We start from the raw sequence: 7,500 nt of genomic DNA, 5'->3' as shown, positions 1-7,500 counted from the left end.
ATTTTTTTTGAAATTCTGAAATTTTTTTGAATTTTTGAAGTTTTTTTGGGTTTTTGGACTTTTTTTGAATTTTTGAAATTTTTGAATTTTTTTGAATTTTTTTGAATTTTTTGAATTTTTTTTGAATTTTTGAATTTTTTTTTTTTTTTTTGAATTTATTTGATTTTATAAATTTTTTGTGATTTTTTGAGATTTTTTTGAATATTTTACATGGGTGATTTTGACTTGGGGGATTTTCAGGGGGTGGTAACCCTGGGCGTGGCTAGAGCCTCAAAATGCATATTCCCCTATAGGGGGGCAAGGTTTTCAAAAATGGGTGCCCCCTCATGTACACGCGCGTGGGTGTACATGGCCCCGTCGGTGCCAGCGTGGGTGGAAAATGGCCCGAAAACAGCCCAGCGGCAAGCGGAAGCGGCTAACGTTGGGCAAAACTGACCCGAAAGCAGTATAGCTTGGAAAATTAAGCGGATGCAGCCAATTGTTGGCGAAAACTAAGCGGATACGGCCAAGTGTCGGTGAAAAATGGCCCGAAAACAGTCCAGCGGCAAGCGGAAGCGGCTAACGTTGGGCAAAAGTGACCCGAAAACAGTTCAGCGGGGGAAAACTAAGCGGATGCGGCCACGCGTTGGGGAAAACTAAGCGGATACGGCCAAGTGTGGGGGAAAAATGGCCCGAAAACAGCCCAGCGGCAAGCGGAAGCGGCTAACGTTGGGCAAAAGTGACCCGAAAACAGTTCAGCGGGGGAAAACTAAGCGGATGCGGGCACGCGTTGGGGAAAACTAAGCGGATGCGGCCAAGTGTCGGTGGAAATTGGCCCGAAAACAGCCCAGCGGCAAGCGGAAGCGGCTAACGTTGGGCAAAAGTGACCCGAAAACAGTTCAGCGGGGGAAAACTAAGCGGATGCGGCCACGCGTTGGGGAAAACTAAGCGGATACGGCCAAGAGTCGGTGGAAATTGGCCCGAAAACAGTCCAGCGGCAAGCGGAAGCGGCTAACGTTGGGCAAAAGTGACCCGAAAACAGTTCAGCGGGGCAAAACTAGGCGGATGCAGCCACGCGTTGGGGAAAACTAAGCGGATACGGCCAAGTGTGGGGGAAAAATGGCCCGAAAACAGCCCAGCGGCAAGCGGAAGCGGCTAACGTTGGGGAAAAGTGACCCGAAAACAGTTAAGCGGGGGAAAACTAAGCGGATGCGGCCACGCGTTGGGGAAAACTAAGCGGATGCGGCCAAGTGTCGGTGGAAATTGGCCCGAAAACAGCCCAGCGGCAAGCGGAAGCGGCTAACGTTGGGCAAAAGTGCCCCGAAAACAGTTCAGCGGGGGAAAACTAAGCGGATGCGGCCACGCGTTGGGGAAAACTAAGCGGATACGGCCAAGAGTCGGTGGAAATTGGCCCGAAAACAGTCCAGCGGCAAGCGGAAGCGGCTAACGTTGGGCAAAAGTGACCCGAAAACAGTTCAGCGGGGGAAAACTAAGCGGATGCGGGCACGCGTTGGGGAAAACTAAGCGGATGCGGCCAAGTGTCGGTGGAAATTGGCCCGAAAACAGCCCAGCGGCAAGCGGAAGCGGCTAACGTTGGGCAAAAGTGACCCGAAAACAGTTAAGCGGGGGAAAACTAAGCGGATGCGGCCACGCGTTGGGGAAAGCAAAGCGGATACGGCCCAGAGTCGGTGGAAATTGGCCCGAAAACAGTCCAGCGGCAAGCGGAAGCGGCTAACGTTGGGCAAAAGTGACCCGAAAACAGTTCAGCGGGGGAAAACTAAGCGGATGCGGCCACGCGTTGGGGAAAACTAAGCGGATACGGCCAAGTGTTGGGGAAAAATGGCCCGAAAACAGCCCAGCGGCAAGCGGAAGCGGCTAACGTTGGGGAAAAGTGACCCGAAAACAGTTAAGCGGGGGAAAACTAAGCGGATGCGGCCACGCGTTGGGGAAAACTAAGCGGATACGGCCAAGAGTCGGTGGAAATAGGCCCGAAAACAGTCCAGCGGCAAGCGGAAGCGGCTAACGTTGGGCAAAAGTGACCCGAAAACAGTTCAGCGGGGCAAATTTTTGAAATTTTTTTTGAAATTCTGAAATTTTTTTGAATTTTTGAAGTTTTTTTGGGTTTTTGGACTTTTTTTGAATTTTTGAAATTTTTGAATTTTTTTGAATTTTTTTGAATTTTTTGAATTTTTTTTGAATTTTTGAATTTTTTTTTTTTTTTTGAATTTATTTGATTTTATAAATTTTTTGTGATTTTTTGAGATTTTTTTGAATATTTTACATGGGTGATTTTGACTTGGGGGATTTTCAGGGGGTGGTAACCCTGGGCGTGGCTAGAGCCTCAAAATGCATATTCCCCTATAGGGGGGCAAGGTTTTCAAAAATGGGTGCCCCCTCATGTACACGCGCGTGGGTGTACATGGCCCCGTCGGTGCCAGCGTGGGTGGAAAATGGCCCGAAAACAGCCCAGCGGCAAGCGGAAGCGGCTAACGTTGGGCAAAACTGACCCGAAAGCAGTATAGCTTGGAAAATTAAGCGGATGCAGCCAATTGTTGGCGAAAACTAAGCGGATACGGCCAAGTGTCGGTGAAAAATGGCCCGAAAACAGTCCAGCGGCAAGCGGAAGCGGCTAACGTTGGGCAAAAGTGACCCGAAAACAGTTCAGCGGGGGAAAACTAAGCGGATGCGGCCACGCGTTGGGGAAAACTAAGCGGATACGGCCAAGTGTGGGGGAAAAATGGCCCGAAAACAGCCCAGCGGCAAGCGGAAGCGGCTAACGTTGGGCAAAAGTGACCCGAAAACAGTTCAGCGGGGGAAAACTAAGCGGATGCGGGCACGCGTTGGGGAAAACTAAGCGGATGCGGCCAAGTGTCGGTGGAAATTGGCCCGAAAACAGCCCAGCGGCAAGCGGAAGCGGCTAACGTTGGGCAAAAGTGACCCGAAAACAGTTCAGCGGGGGAAAACTAAGCGGATGCGGCCACGCGTTGGGGAAAACTAAGCGGATACGGCCAAGAGTCGGTGGAAATTGGCCCGAAAACAGTCCAGCGGCAAGCGGAAGCGGCTAACGTTGGGCAAAAGTGACCCGAAAACAGTTCAGCGGGGCAAAACTAGGCGGATGCGGCCACGCGTTGGGGAAAACTAAGCGGATACGGCCAAGTGTGGGGGAAAAATGGCCCGAAAACAGCCCAGCGGCAAGCGGAAGCGGCTAACGTTGGGGAAAAGTGACCCGAAAACAGTTAAGCGGGGGAAAACTAAGCGGATGCGGCCACGCGTTGGGGAAAACTAAGCGGATGCGGCCAAGTGTCGGTGGAAATTGGCCCGAAAACAGCCCAGCGGCAAGCGGAAGCGGCTAACGTTGGGCAAAAGTGCCCCGAAAACAGTTCAGCGGGGGAAAACTAAGCGGATGCGGCCACGCGTTGGGGAAAACTAAGCGGATACGGCCAAGAGTCGGTGGAAATTGGCCCGAAAACAGTCCAGCGGCAAGCGGAAGCGGCTAACGTTGGGCAAAAGTGACCCGAAAACAGTTCAGCGGGGGAAAACTAAGCGGATGCGGGCACGCGTTGGGGAAAACTAAGCGGATGCGGCCAAGTGTCGGTGGAAATTGGCCCGAAAACAGCCCAGCGGCAAGCGGAAGCGGCTAACGTTGGGCAAAAGTGACCCGAAAACAGTTCAGCGGGGGAAAACTAAGCGGATGCGGCCACGCGTTGGGGAAAACTAAGCGGATACGGCCAAGAGTCGGTGGAAATTGGCCCGAAAACAGTCCAGCGGCAAGCGGAAGCGGCTAACGTTGGGCAAAAGTGACCCGAAAACAGTTCAGCGGGGCAAATTTTTGAAATTTTTTTTGAAATTTTTTTGAATTTTTGAAATTTTTGAAGTTTTTTTGGGTTTTTGGACTTTTTTTGAATTTTTGAAATTTTTGAATTTTTTTGAATTTTTTTGAATTTTTTGAATTTTTTTTGAATTTTTGAAATTTTTTTTTTTTTTTTGAATTTATTTGATTTTATAAATTTTTTGTGATTTTTTGAGATTTTTTTGAATATTTTACATGGGTGATTTTGACTTGGGGGATTTTCAGGGGGTGGTAACCCTGGGCGTGGCTAGAGCCTCAAAATGCATATTCCCCTATAGGGGGGCAAGGTTTTCAAAAATGGGTGCCCCCTCATGTACACGCGCGTGGGTGTACATGGCCCCGTCGGTGCCAGCGTGGGTGGAAAATGGCCCGAAAACAGCCCAGCGGCAAGCGGAAGCGGCTAACGTTGGGCAAAACTGACCCGAAAGCAGTATAGCTTGGAAAATTAAGCGGATGCAGCCAATTGTTGGCGAAAACTAAGCGGATACGGCCAAGTGTCGGTGAAAAATGGCCCGAAAACAGTCCAGCGGCAAGCGGAAACGGCTAACGTTGGGCAAAAGTGACCCGAAAACAGTTCAGCTGGGGGAAATTAAGCGGAAGCAGCCAAGCGTTGGGGAAAACCAAGCGGATACGGCCAAGAGTCGGTGGAAAATGGCCCGAAAACAGTCCAGCGGCAAGGGGAAACGGCTAACGTTGGGACAAAGTGACCCGAAAACAGTTCAGCTGGGGAAAATTAAGCGGATGCAGCCAAGCGTTGGGGAAAACTAAGCGGATCCGGCCCAGAGTCGGTGGAAATTGGCCCGAAAACAGTCCAGTGGCAAGCGGAAGCGGCTAACGTTGGGCAAAAGTGACCCGAAAACAGTTCAGCGGGGGAAAACTAAGCGGATGCGGCCACGCGTTGGGGAAAACCAAGCGGATACGGCCAAGTGTTGGGGAAAAATGGCCCGAAAACAGCCCAGCGGCAAGCGGAAGCGGCTAACGTTGGGGAAAAGTGACCCGAAAACAGTTAAGCGGGGGAAAACTAAGCGGATGCGGCCACGCGTTGGGGAAAACTAAGCGGATGCGGCCAAGTGTCGGTGGAAATTGGCCCGAAAACAGCCCTGCGGCAAGCGGAAGCGGCTAACGTTGGGCAAAACTGACCCGAAAACAGTTCAGCGGGGGAAAACTAAGCGGATGCGGCCACGCGTTGGGGAAAACTAAGCGGATACGGCCAAGAGTCGGTGGAAATTGGCCCGAAAATAGTCCAGCGGCAAGCGGAAGCGGCTAACGTTGGGCAAAACTGACCCGAAAACAGTTCAGCGGGGGAAAACTAAGCGGATGCGGCCACGCGTTGGGGAAAACTAAGCGGATACGGCCAAGAGTCGGTGGAAATTGGCCCGAAAACAGTCCAGCGGCAAGCGGAAGCGGCTAACGTTGGGCAAAAGTGACCCGAAAACAGTTCAGCGGGGGAAAACTAAGCGGATGCGGCCACGCGTTGGGGAAAACTAAGCGGATACGGCCAAGAGTCGGTGGAAATTGGCCCGAAAACAGTCCAGCGGCAAGCGGTAGCGGCTAACGTTGGGCAAAACTGACCCGAAAACAGTTCAGCGGGGGAAAACAAAGCGGATGCGGCCACGCGTTGGGGAAAACTAAGCGGATACGGCCAAGTGTTGGGGAAAAATGGCCCGAAAACAGCCCAGCGGCAAGCGGAAGCGGCTAACGTTGGGCAAAAGTGATCCGAAAACAGTTCAGCGGGGGAAAACTAAGCGGATGCGGCCACGCGTTGGGGAAAACTAAGCGGATACGGCCAAGGGTCGGTGAAAAAGGGCCCGAAAACAGTCCAGCGGCAAGCGGAAGCCGCTAACGTTGGGCAAAAATGACCCGAAAACAGTCCAGCGGGGGAAAACTAAGCGGATGCGGCCAAGCGTTGGGGAAAACTAAGCGGATACGGCCAAGCGTCGGTGAAAAAGGCCCGAAAACAGTCCAGCGGCACGCCGAAGCGGCTAACGTTGGGCAAAAATGGCCAAAAGCGGTGGAGCAGGGCGGTCTGAATCTATGCATCCACATAAAATGGGGGGTAAACCTGGGGGATTTCCAGGGGGTGGTAACCCTGGGCGTGGCTGGAGACCCAAAATGCATATTCCCCTATAGGGGGGAAGGATTTTTGGAACAGGCAGCCCCTCATGTACATGCCAAGCGGGGTGTACATGGCCCCTGTGGGTGCCTCCGTCGGTGTAAAATGGCCCGAAAAACAAGATTATGTTACCCGAAGACACGATTATGTTACCGAAAAAACACGGTTGAGCGGGGGCAGTAAGCACGGTTGAGCGGGGGCAAAAAACACGGTTGAGCGGGGCAAAAAACACGGTGCAGCGGGGACAAAAGACACGATTTTGTTACCGAAAAACACGGCCCGTCGGGGGCAAGGAACACGAATATGTTACCGAAAAACACGGACCACGCGGGTTGAAATCCCCAGCCGTGGAGCCGGCGAAACACGGTGGGGCAGGGCGTCTAAGCGTGGAGGCGCCCGTAAGACCGATGCGGGTTGAAATCCCCAGCCGTAAAGCCGGCGAAAAGCGGTCGGGCAGGGTGACTCCGCGTGGAGTTTCGCCCGTAAGGCCGATGCGGGTAGCCGCGCGGGTTGAAATCCCCAGCCGTAAAGCCGGTGAAACACGGTTCATTGGGGCGCCTAAGCGTGGAGGCGCCCCGCAGAGACCGAGCGGGTTGAAATCCCCAGCCGTAAAGCCGGCGAAACACGGTTCATTGGGGCGCCTAAGCGTGGAGGCGCCCCGCAGAGACCGAGCGGGTTGAAATCCCCAGCCGTAAAGCCGGCGAAACACGGTTCATTGGGGCGCCTAAGCGTGGAGGCGCCCGCAGAGACCGAGCGGGTTGAAATCCCCAGCCGTAAAGCCGGCGAAACAAGTTCGGGCAGGGCGACTCCGCGTGGAGTTTTGCCCGTAAGACCGATGCGGGTAGCCGCGCGGGTTGAAATCCCCAGCCGTAAAGCCGGCGAAACACGGTTCATTGGGGCGCCTAAGCGTGGAGGCGCCCCGCAGAGACCGAGCGGGTTGAAATCCCCAGCCGTAAAGCCGGCGAAACAAGTTCGGGCAGGGCGACTCCGCGTGGAGTTTCGCCCGTAAGACCGATGCGGGTAGCCGCGCGGGTTGAAATCCCCAGCCGTAAAGCCGGCGAAACACGGTTCATTGGGGCGCCTAAGCGTGGAGGCGCCCCGCAGAGACCGAGCGGGTTGAAATCCCCAGCCGTAAAGCCGGCGAAACACGTTCGGGCAGGGTGTCTAAGCGTGGAGGCGCCCGTAAGACCGATGCGGGTAGCCGTGCGGGTTGAAATCCCCAGCCGTAAAGCCGGCGAAACACGGTTGAGCAGGGCGCCTAAGCGTGGAGGCGCCCTGCAGTGACCGAGCGGGTTGAAATCCCCAGCCGTAAAGCCGGCGAAACACGGTTCATTGGGGCGCCTAAGCGTGGAGGCGCCCCGCAGAGACCGAGCGGGTTGAAATCCCCAGCCGTAAAGCCGGCGAAACACGTTCGGGCAGGGCGACTCCGCGTGGAGTTTCGCCCGTAAGACCGATGCGGGTAGCCGCGCGGGTTGAAATCCCCAGCCGTAAAGCCGGCGAAACACGGTTCATTGGGGAGCCTAAGCGTGGAGGCGCCCCGCAGAGACCGAGCGGGTTG

Source organism: Carex rostrata, unplaced genomic scaffold (genome assembly GCF_964058835.1).
Source record: "Carex rostrata unplaced genomic scaffold, lpCarRost1.2 SCAFFOLD_65, whole genome shotgun sequence".
NCBI classification, from domain to species: domain Eukaryota; kingdom Viridiplantae; phylum Streptophyta; class Magnoliopsida; order Poales; family Cyperaceae; genus Carex; species Carex rostrata.
This window is presented reverse-complemented; position numbering follows the sequence as displayed.